The following is a 12,278-nucleotide window of genomic DNA, read 5'->3' as shown; positions in this document are numbered from 1 at the left end:
GCGCTGGAACGGTAGGAGAGAACATCGCTCCCTCCCCTAGAGTCTGCGATCGCTGTGGCGCGAGTCAAGAAGGAGCGGGGGAGGGGCCGTGCGACCGGGGGATCATCCAGGACTCCTGCCGCTGATTCAGTGGAGACCCGCTGACGGGGGGGAAAGCTTCCGTCTGCGGGGACCCCATAAATCAAGGGCCTTGGGAGACCAGAGAACAGAACTGATCTGAACCCAGACCGGCGCGTGTGAGTAACAGCCCCTCCCCCCCAGCAAAGCCAGTGGGCGCAGCCATCTTGCCCCAAGGCGGAGAGCTAACACGCCGCTCTCGACCCCCATCTAGTGGCGACAGGCTGTAACTGCAACTGAATTCTACCACCATGAGAAAAAACCGCTCCTCTACCATCCAGCAATTTATAAAAGCCCCAGACCAGAAGGAAAACAATAAAAGCACAGAATTAAGTCCTGAGGACTTGGAATTAGGTAAACTAAGTGATAATGAATTCAGGGCAGCTATAATCAAAAAACTCAATGAGGTAGAGAGAAAGATAGAGAAACAAGCCGAGTTCTGGAGTTACTTCACAAAAGAGATTGAAATCATAAAGAAGAATCAAACAGAATTACTTGAGATGAAAAACACAATGGACCAGATAAAACAGAATACGGATTCCCTGAATGCCCGTGTAGAAAACCTAGAGGAGCAAATCAGCATAATCGAGGACAGACAGGCTGAATGGCGCCAGACAGAGGAAGAAAGAGAACTAAGAATTTAAAAAAATGAGGAAAATCTCCGAGAGATAATGGATTCAATGAGGAGTAAGAACATAAGGATCATAGGAATTCCTGAGAATATGGAAAAGGAAAATGGAGCAGAAAGTGTGCTTAATGAAATTATTGAAGAGAATTTCCCAAATCTAGGGATCAATGGAGAAATGTGTGTAGAGGAGGGTTTTAGATCTCCTAGATTTGTCAATGTAAAAAGACCCACCACACGGCACATAATAGTAAAGTTGGCAAATAGGAATGATAAGGAAAGAATACTCAGGGAAGTAAGAAAAAAAAAGAGAATAACCTATAAAGGAGCCCCTATCAGACTGTCAGCGGGTTTCTCTACAGAAACCCTACAAGCTAGGAGAGAATGGAGTGATATATTCAAAGCTTTAAAGGATAAAAACCTTCAGCCAAGTATACTCTATCTAGCAAGAATTTCCTTCAGATATGAGGGAGAAATTAAATCTTTTCCAGACAAACAAAAGTTAAGGGAATTTGTAACTAAAAGCCCTCCATTACAAGAAATCCTCAAGAAGGCTCTCATACCTGAAAAAAGAAAAAAGGGAGAAAGGGGACACAAGCCACAGACTAGGGAGACCGATGGATAGAACCAGAACAGGATAGCAAATATTCAACTATAGCATTAGGGTAAAGGTAAGGAAACTACCAAAACAAGGACGACCTTAGCACTCTAACTACAAATTAATAAGACGAGTTGGAATAAAAAATGAAAATAATTATTTAGGAGGGGAAGAGCAAAGGGTCTAAATCAGTATTGGTCGAGTAAGTAAGAGACCACCAGAGAATAGACTATATTATACACGAGATTCTAAATACAAACTTCAAGGTAGACACTAAAATAAAGTACAGAACAGAGTCACAAATCATAGATAAGGAAAAATCTAAGAAACCCAGCATAAGAAATTGCAGTATTAAATGGGTAGTCTAAAGCACACAGGAAAAGAAACACAGGAAAAGAAGATAATGAGCGACAGATTGACAACATTAAGTCCACATGCATCAATAATCACTCTCAATGTGAACGGATTGAACTCTCCAATAAAAAGACACAGAGTGGCAAAATGGATTAAAGAACAAGATCCAACAATTTGTTGCCTCCAGGAAACACACCTCAGCCCCAAGGACAAACACAGACTCAGGGTGAAGGGGTGGAGGACAATACTTCAAGCAAATAGCAAGGAAAAAAAGGCAGGTGTTGCAATTCTCATATCAGACCAAGTGGATTTCAAAATAAGACAGGTAAAGAGAGACACAGAGGGACAATATATAATGATCAAAGGGACACTTCACCAAGAAGAAATAACGCTTATAAATATCTATGCACCCAACACAGGAGCACCAAGATTCATAAAGCAACTATTAACAGACCTGAAGGAAGATGTTAAAAACAACACAATAATAGTAGGGGACCTCAACACCCCACTCACATCAATGGACAGATCATCCAGACAGAAAATCAACAAGGAAATAGTGGAGCTGAATGAAAAACTAAAACAATTGGACTTAATAGACATATATAGATCACTCCACCCTGAAGGAGCTGAATACACATTCTTCTCAAGTGCACATGGAACATTCTCTAGGATAGACCATATGTTGGGAAACAAGGCAAGCCTCTACAAATTTAAAAAAAATTGAAATAATAACAAGCATCTTCTCAGATCATAGTGCTATAAGGCTAGAAATTAATTATAAGAAAAAAGCTGAGAAAGGCACAAAGATGTGGAGACTAAACAACACACTACTGAACAAGCAATGGATCATTGAAGAAATTAAAGAAGAAATAAAAAAATACCTGGAAACAAATGAAAATGATAGCATGCCATACCAACTCATATGGGATACAGCAAAAGCTGTATTAAGAGGAAAATTCATCGCAATACAGGCACATCTTAACAAACAAGAAAAATCCCAAATAAGCAACCTTAAAGCACACTTAACTGAACTAGAGAAAAAAGAACAAATGAAGCCCAAAGTCAGCAGAAGGAGAGAAATAATAAAAATCCGAGCAGAAATAAATACTATTGAAAGGAAAAAGGCAGTAGAAAGGATCAATGAGACAAAGAGCTGGTTTTTTGAGAAGATAAATAAAATTGACAAACCACCAGCCAGACTTACAAAGAAAAAAAGGGAGAAAGCTCAAATAAACAAAATCAGAAAGGAGCGAGGAGAAATAACAACAGACTGCAGAAATACAACAGATTATAAGAGAACACTACAAAAAACTATATGCCAACAGAATGGATAACCTAGAGGAAATGGATAAATTCTTGGACTCCTACAATCTCCCAAAGCTCACTCAAGAAGAGGCAGACACTTTGAACACACCAATCACAAGGAAAGAGATTGAAACAGCAATCAAAAGCATCCCAAAGAATAAAAGCCCAGGACCAGATGGCTTTCCTTGGGAATTCTACCAAACTTTCAGAGAGGATTTAATACCTATCCTTTTCAAGCTATTCCAAAAAATTAGGGAAGATGGAACACTTCCTAACACATTCTATGAGGCCAACATCACGCTGATACCAAAACCTGACAAGGACACCACGAAAAAAGAGAACTACAGGCCAATATCACTGATGAACATAGATGCAAAAATTCTAAACAAAATTTTGGCAACCAGAATTCAGCAATTCATCAAAAGAATCATACATCAGGATCAGGTGGGATTCATACCAGGGACACAGGGATGGTTCAACATCCACAAATCAATCAATGTGATACACCACATCAACAAACTGAGGAATAAAAACCACATGATCATCTCAATAGATGCAGAGAAGGCATTTGACAAGAACCAACAGCCATTTATGATAAAAACTCTGAACAAAATGGGCATAGAAGGAAACTACCTCAACATAATAAAGGCCATATACGACAAACCCATAGCCAACATCATACTCAATGGGCAAAAACTGAACCCCTTCCCCCTGAAAACAGGAACAAGACAAGGATGCCCTCTATCACCACTCTTATTTAACATAGTACTGGAGGTCCTGGCCAGAGCAATCAGGCAAGAAAAAGGAATAAAAGGAATCCAAATAGGGAAGGAAGAAGTGAAACTCTCGCTGTTTGCAGACGACATGATCTTATATAGAGAAAACCCCAAAGAATCCATTGGAAAACTGTTAGAAGTAATCAACAACTACAGCAAAGTTGCAGGGTATAAAATCAATCTGCATAAATCAGTAGCATTTCTATACTCCAGTAATGAACCAACAGAAAAAGAACTCAAGAATACAATACCATTCACAATCGCAACAAAAAGAATAAAATACCTTGGGGTAAATTTAACTGAGGAAGTGAAGGACTTATATAATGAAAATTACAAGGCCTTTCTGAGAGAATTGGATGACGACATAAGGAGATGGAAAGACATTCCATGTACATGGATTGGAAGAATAAACATAGTTAAAATGTCTATTCTACCTAAAGCAATCTACAGATTCAATGCCATCCCAATCAGAATCCCAATGACATTCTTTACAGAATTAGAACAAAGAATCCTAAAATTCATATGGGGCAACAAAAGACCCCGAATTGCTAAAGCAATCCTGAGAAAAAAGAACAAAACGGGAGGCATCACAATCCCTGACTTCAAAACATACTACAAAGCTGCAGTAATCAAAACAGCATGGTACTGGTACAAAAACAGGTGCACAGATCAATGGAACAAAATTGAAAGCCCAGAAATAAAACCACACATCTATGGACAGCTTATCTTTGACAAAGGAGCTGAGGGCATACAATGGAGAAAAGAAAGTCTTTCAACAAATGGTGCTGGGAAAACTGGAAAGCCACATGTAAAAGAATGAAAATTGACCATTCTTTCTCACCATTCACCAAAATAAACTCAAAATGGATTAAAGACCTAAAGGTGAGACCTGAAACCATAAGGCTTCTGGAAGAAAACGTAGGCAGTACACTCTTTGACATCAGTATTAAAAGGATCTTTTCGGACACCATGCCTTCTCAGAGAAGGGAAACAATAGAAAGAATAAACAAATGGGACTTCATCAGATTAAAGAGCTTCTTCAAGGCAAATGAAAACAGGATTGAAACCAAAAAACAACCCACTAACTGGGAAAAAAATATTTACAAATCATATATCTGACAAAGGCTTAATATCCTTAATATATAAAGACCTCTCACAACTCAATCACGAAACATCAAACAACCCAATCAAAAAATGGGCTGGAGACATGGACAGACATTTCTCCAAAGAAGGTATAATGATGGCCAATAGGCACATGAAAAGATGCTCATCATCGCTGATCATCAGGGAAATGCAAATCAAAACTACACTAAGATATCACCTTACACCCGTTAGAATGACAAAAATATCTAAAACTAGTAGCAACAAATGTTGGAGAGGTTGCGGAGAAAAAGGAACCCTCATACACTGCTGGTGGGAATGCAAACTGGTGCAGCCACTATGGAAAACACTATGGAGATTCCTCAAAAAACTAAAAATAGAACTACCATACGATCCAGCCATCCCACTACTGGGTATTTATCCAAAGAGCCTGAAGTCAGCAATCCCAAAAGTCCTGTGCACCCCAATGTTTATTGCAGCACTGTTTACAATAGCCAAGACGTGGAAGCAACCTAAGTGCCCATCAACAGACGAATGGATAAAGAAGATGTGGTACATATATACAATGGAATACTACTCAGCTGCAAAACAGAACAAAATCATTCCATTTGCAATAACATGGATGGACCTTGAGAGAATTATGTTAAGTGAAATAAGCCAGCAAGAGAAAGATAATCTGTGTATGACCCCACTCATATGAGGAATTTAAAACTATGGACCAAGAACAGTTTAGTGGATACCAGGGGATATGTGGGGTGGGGGGTGGGCACAAAGGGTGAAGTGGTGCACCTACAACATGACTGACAAACATTAATGTACAATTGAAATTTCACAAGATTGTAACCTATCAATAACTCAATAAAAATAAAATAAAATAAAATTAAAAAAAGCTATTGCACCAACCCTGGTAAGAAATAATGATGGTCTATGTAGTAGGTGAATGACGACTCCTAAAAAGATATGTCTACATCCTAAGCCCTAGAACCGGTGAGTGTGACCTTATTTGGAAAAGGGGACATTACAGATCTAGTTAAGTTATGGATCTCGAGATGAGATCATCCTGGATTATCTAGGTAGGCCCTAAATCAAATGAGAAATGTGCTTATAAGAGACAGAAGAGAAGACACAGAGACAGAGGAGAAAGCCATGTGAAGGTGGGGGCAGAGATTGGAATGATGCAGCTACAAACCAAGGAATGCCTGGAACAACCATAAGCTGGAAGAGGCAAGAAAAGATTCCTCCTCCCTAGAGCCTTCAAAGGGAGCCTGGTCCTGCCAACACCTTGATTTCAGACTTCTGATCCCCAGAACTGTGAGAAAACAAATTACCGTTGCTTTAAGCCACCTCGTTTGTGGGAATATGTTATGGCGACCCTAGAAAACTAATAAAGTATGTTATTTATATACTGTTGAATGACAAATTATCCCAAAACTTAGCAGCTCAAAATAATAAAATTTATTACGTTACACATTTATTATCCAGGAGCGACTTAGCTGGGTAATTCTGGCTCAGGGTTTCTCACTAAGATATCACCTTACACCCGTTAGGTGTCAGCTGGGGCTAACGTTATCTGAAGACTTGAATGAGGCTGATGGATCCACTTCCAAGATGTGTCACTCACATGGCTGTTGACTGAAGGCCTCAGTGCCCCACAACGTGGACCACTGAAAGGATGCTTGATTGTCCACATGGCATGGTAGCTGGCTTTCCTCAGAGCTACTGATTTCACATCATCATTTCCACCACATTGTATTCATTAGAAGTGAGTCACTAACTATAACCCATATTCAAGAGAAGGGGAATGAAACTACAACTTCTGAAAGGAGATAAACAATTTTTTTAAATATTTTAAAACAATCACAACGGCACAGACCAACAGGGTAAATTAGACTCCATTAAAGTTAAATTTTTTATTTGTTAAAGACAGTCTAAAGAGAATGAAAAGACAAGCCACAGACTGGGATTTTCAATACATATATTTGACAAAGCACTTGTGTTCAAAATACATAAATAACTCTCAAAAATCAACAATAAGAAAACAACCCAATTCTTTTCAAATACAAAGGATTCAAACACTTTACCAATAAGGAAATACAGATGGCAAACAAGCACATGGGAAGATGCTCACCATCATAAATCATTAAGGAAATGCAAATTTAAAAAATTACTACTATATACCTATTAGGATTGTTTTTTAAAAATTAACGATACTAAGTGCTGGTAAAGACGCAGAGCTGGAACACTCATACTTGTTGACAGGAATGTAAAACTTTGGAAAAGGAGTTTTGTGGTTTCTTATAAAAGTATGCACACCGTAATCCAGTAACCCCACTCCTTATGTTCACACAAAAATTGTACACAAATGTTTATAGAAGCTGTATTTATAATTCTCAAAAACTGGAAACAGCCCAAATATCCAGCAACATGTGAAAAGGTAAATAAAATGCAGTATACGTTGGCAAATTTAATGCAATATTACTTGGCAATAATAGGGAGAGGACTACTGATACACAAAATCACCCAGATGACTCCCAGGACTGTTATGCTGAGTGAATAAATCCATACACAGCAGAGCGCGTACTCTATGATTCCATTCACGCAAAATGCAAACCAAACAGCAGTGAAGAAAAGCAAATCAGTGGGTGCTGTGACCAAGGGTGGAGGGAAAAATGGACTGCAAAGAGGCCCAAGGAATCTCCTGAGGATGAGGAAATAGTCAGCATCATGATTGGAGTGGTAGTTTCACAAGTGAATATAACTGTCAAACTCATGGCATTGTGCACTTGAAACAGATACAGTTTATTGTGAATAAACTATTTCCTATCAAGCTGTTAAGGAAAAGACATCTCTAATATCATTTTAGTTTATTATGATGTTCTTCTTTCTCCTAAAAATGAATGAAACAAAAAAATTTGTCTAATAAAGTGATTTGCATAGTCAAGTCACTAATATATCATCTTTCTAGAGTGTCTTCTCATCCATCACAGTTTTTCCATCTTTTTTCCTTCACCAGCTCTCTTGAAAGCAAGCACTGCAAGAGTTTTGGAGCACTAGCCCCACTTCTGCAGAGTTCTGTAGCTATTGCCCAGAATTTGGTGCTCCAGGAGATACAGTTTACCCTTAAATTGAGCTAAATTTCTTGAATCCTGCATTTTTCCATTCACTCAGATCCAGGCTCAATCTCAGAGCTCAATGCAACTGGATTATTGATGCCTTGGGAGATCGTAGGTAGGGCTGATTCCCATAAACCACTTGGAACTATAGGCCAGGAACTTGTCAACCAGGGATTTTGTCTTCAGTGCCTGGCACTTAGAGTCACAAACTTAGGAGGCTTAGAGAACGCTGGTCCGAATCCTGGCTTCCTTTCAACCTGACCTTCCCCAACAAGTCAGCTTCTTCTTTGACTCTCCAATGATGCAGAACTCGCAGCCAGGTTCATTGTCTTCCTTGTGGTTGATCAAACCTCTCTCCCTTGAAGTTTACTCCTTTCTGGCCTCTCTCCCTAGTTCATGGGGTGCCCAGACTTCTCATCCTAACCCCCAATTGCCGCTGACCCCTTCTGCACATCCAGGCAGTCCCCACCAGAGGACACTCCAAGCACAATGTCTCCCATCTGTAGGCACCTCCTCTGCTTCCATTTCTTTGCTTTGCTCTCTGCCCTGTGACGAGTGGGTCAACCACAAGACCTAATCCCTGCCAAGAGATATTTAATTGTCATTTCAAAGCACTTAGTGCTATAACCCCACTAAAAGCGAGTAGTTATCTAGGAGTAGAATTGCTGGGTTATATGGTAAACCTATATTTAACATTTTCAGGAACTGCCAAATTGTTTCCCAAAGTTGTTACACTATTTTATATTCTTACCAGCAATGTATGAGGGTTCTGATTTCTTCACATCCTCATCCATCCTTGTTATTGCCCTTTTTTTGATTATAGTCATTCTGGTGGGTGTGACGTGGTTTTGATTTGCATCTTCCCTGATGATTAAGGATGTTGAGCATCTTCTTAGGTCCTTATTGGACATTCGTCTATCTTCTTTGAAAAAATGTCTATTCAAATCCTTAATCCATTTTTAATTGGGTTGTCTGTCTTTTTGTTATTGAGTTGTAAGGGTTCTTTATATATTCTGGACATAGTCCCTTATCAGATGTATGATTTGCAAATATGTTCTCCCCGTCATTAGGATGCCATTTTACTTTCTTGGTGGTGTCTTTTGAAGTACAAAAGTTTTAAATTTTGATAAAGTCCAACTTACTAATCTTCTCTTTTATTGCTTGTGCTTTTGGGGTCATATCTAAGAAATCCTTGCCTAACCTAACATACCAAGATTTATTCCTATGTCTACTTCTAAGAGTTTTATAGTTTAAGCTCTTATATTTAGCTTTGTGATTCACTTTGAGTTAATTTTTGTTTATTATGTGATAAAGGGGTTCAAATTCATTTTCCTGCATGTGGACATCCAATTGTATCGATATAGATTTGCTTAATGAATGAAAAGTATGATATGACTTGTCTTCAGAGATCATTAGGCATCTAGGTATTTCCTACAATTCTTATAGGCTAAAGGAAAAGAATGAGTCTTTTAAACTGGTACAGGACACAGCAAATTTGCTTTTACCTAACGTATTTCTAAGGTTTTTAGAAAGGAAAAGAGAGAGTGCATTAGAACCATAGACAAAGTGTGATGGCATTTTAGCCACATTAGGCTCTGCTAATTATTCTGCTAGTAGCCACCTGGGGGAGGGGGAGCGTTAGAGTATTCCTAGCACCTGTAAATTTGGGGAGAGGAATGCCTCCTTCGTGGGGAAGAGTAAACTTCAGCTGAATTGAGAAGACCAGATAAGGATTCGACAGAGCCCCCAGAGTCCAAATGACTACTGTATAGAAGGCTACAGGGCTTGTTGTTGTCTTTTAAATTTTTCTACCCCAAATTTTCAACTGTAAACGGTCCCCAATTTACAATGGTTTGATTTAAAATTTCTCGACTATACGATAGGGCAAAAGTTATACGCATTCAGTAGAAACTCTCCTTCACATTTTGAATTTTGTTCTTTTTCTGTGCTAGTGATATGCGGAGCAATACTCTCACATGACGCTGGACAGCAGCAAAGAGCTGCAGCCCCCAGTCAGCCACCAATCATGAAGTCATACACTTACCCCCATTCTGTACCCACACAACCATTGTGTTATTCACTTTCAGTACAGTATTCAATAAATTGCACGAGATATTTAACACTTTGTTATAAAACAGGCTTTGTGTTAGATGATTTTGCCCAATTATAGACTAATGTAAGTGTTTTGAGCATGTTTAAGGTAGGCTAGGCTAGCTATGATGTTCAGTAGGTTACGGGTGTTAAATGTATTTTCAACTTACAACATTTTCAACTTACGATGAGTTTATCAAAATGTAACCCCATCGTAAGTCAAGGAAGATTTGTAAATATATTGAAAGTTTTGCTCATCTTTGAAATTCATCTCCAGTTTAATAATGGACAGAACAAGAGCCCAGTTTATGTGCCTGCCTCTGTGAACTCTTCCCAGACTCCTCCAGACACCTCTGCCCTCAGAAGTCTGGCTACCCTGGCTTTCCCAAATCCTCAGCTCTGGCTTATCAGCTCAGAGAGACCATCAGCCTCTGTTTGGGTGAGCCTTCCCTGTGCTGCGCTTGGAAACTTTCTCTAGTCAATTAGCTGAGGAAGTCGTGGGTTCACCCTGGTCGTTTTCCTTTGCTCAGGAACCACTGTCATGCACTGTCTATTGTTCAATGTCTCAACATCGTTTCACATGTTTTCCTGGTATTTCAGTTGTAAATACAGTCCTGATTACTACATTATGACCAGTTGTGGATGTCCTATGTCACAAATTTAATGTCATGTTTTTAACTTTTATTTGATTCAAAATATTTTCTAATTTATCTTGTGATTTCTTCTTTGACATATAGGTTATTTGAAAGTGTATAGATAAGGGGCACAGAGAGGAGTGTTGAAATCTGACAACAATTATGGACTTGTCTATTTCTCTTTTCAGTTATATAAGTTCTTGCCTTATATAAGTTGATATCTCCTGATTTAATTGTTGCTCTAAAGTTTATGCAATATATACCTGTAACTTACAATTTGCTTCCAAATTTATATCTCTATATATAGTGTAAGAATCTTATGTTAATGAATTAATTACCAAAATTAATTGATGCTTGAATGAATGAATTAACAAAATTTAATTGATCTTACGATATTTGCTTTCTAGTCAATGCTGAAAAAAATATATCCCGGTAAAGAAGGATCTTTGTCTTTGGGGCCTCTGGGTAAAGGAAAACAAACCCCATGAAAAGGATTGACCCTGATGTTGGCTCATTCCTCTGGATGGTCCCATCTCCCCATCGACCTCACACAATTTGGATGCTGCCACAAGCTTCTCAGAACAATTCCTTCACCTCTTTCTCACAAGTGTCACTGCTGCACAGACTTAAAACCATCTTTACGAGGTGAGTGGACAGAAATACAATTGAAGTATTTATTGTGAGGCACAGCCATATGGCTTGTGTTCAAAGAAACTCAGCTTCTTCCCTTATGAAAAAGCAGCTCTAGGAAGAGCTTATTCTCTTCTCTTAGAGAGACTTCCACCCTGGGAGGATAAGGAAAGGATCGTCCTTTGCAAAGGATCAGCCTTGTGTCCAGGCTATGCAACCTGGACACAAGGAAAAGGGAAGGAGCCCACTCTGTCAAGAAGAGGTCCTCTGCCTCACTTCATTGCCAGCCCTCCCCTACCCCACCCCTGCTTCTCCCACATAACTCCCTACTTTCTTCCACTTTCCCTCTCTGTTCTTCTCCTTCCAGCCAGCCTGCCATGTAGGAGAGGATATTAGATATGCTTCACCAAGAGTGACTACATGAAGCAAACCCAAACCCAAACCCTGAACCCAAAAAGATTAGAACAAAAGGAATTAACACAGTTTAGTAAATACTTTAACCTTCCCCAACAACATATTTTATTTATCCAAGTCCCAAGCTATGGTTGGTGTGAAGAAATGAGACACAATACAAATAACATAGAACCTTTTAAGATAACAGCTCAGTGGACTTATTGAGAAAATGAGCAAATCTCTTACCTGGAAATTAAATCCACTCAATGGCTATTGAATCGCCCGAGTAGCCAGACTACCATCTGGCACCATGCCTCTTTTTTAAAATTTTTTTGGTGAGGAAGATTGGCCCTGAGCTAACATCTGTTGCCAATCTTCCTCTTTTTGCTTGAGGAAGATTGTCCCTGAGGTAACATCTGTGCCAATCTTCCTCTGTTTCGTATGTGGGATGGCACCACAGCATGGCTTGATGAGCAGTGTGTAGGTCTGCACCTGGGATCTGAAACTGTGAACCTGGGGGTGCCAAAGTGGAGTGCACGA

General features: G+C 39.2%; 1 protein-coding gene and 1 long non-coding RNA gene across 2 annotated transcripts in view; one reads left to right on the top strand and one right to left on the bottom strand.

The window, feature by feature from the left end:
• XDH (xanthine dehydrogenase) overlaps positions 1 to 12,278 on the bottom strand; it is a 132,725-nt gene that overhangs the window by 68,679 nt on the left and 51,768 nt on the right. The gene's annotated exons all lie outside the window — the stretch shown is intronic.
• The window catches only part of LOC124239810 (uncharacterized), a 40,655-nt gene that overhangs the window by 24,745 nt on the left and 3,632 nt on the right, over positions 1 to 12,278 (top strand). Inside the window, exon 2 of the long non-coding RNA XR_006888700.1 lies at positions 11,123 to 11,360. This is a non-coding gene — a long non-coding RNA (uncharacterized LOC124239810). The remainder of the gene's footprint in view (positions 1 to 11,122; positions 11,361 to 12,278) is intronic.

This window comes from Equus quagga, chromosome 5 (genome assembly GCF_021613505.1).
Source record: "Equus quagga isolate Etosha38 chromosome 5, UCLA_HA_Equagga_1.0, whole genome shotgun sequence".
In the NCBI taxonomy this organism is placed as follows: domain Eukaryota; kingdom Metazoa; phylum Chordata; class Mammalia; order Perissodactyla; family Equidae; genus Equus; species Equus quagga.
The sequence above is the reverse complement of the archived record's forward strand: the minus strand, read 5'-3'. Positions and strand labels throughout refer to the sequence as shown.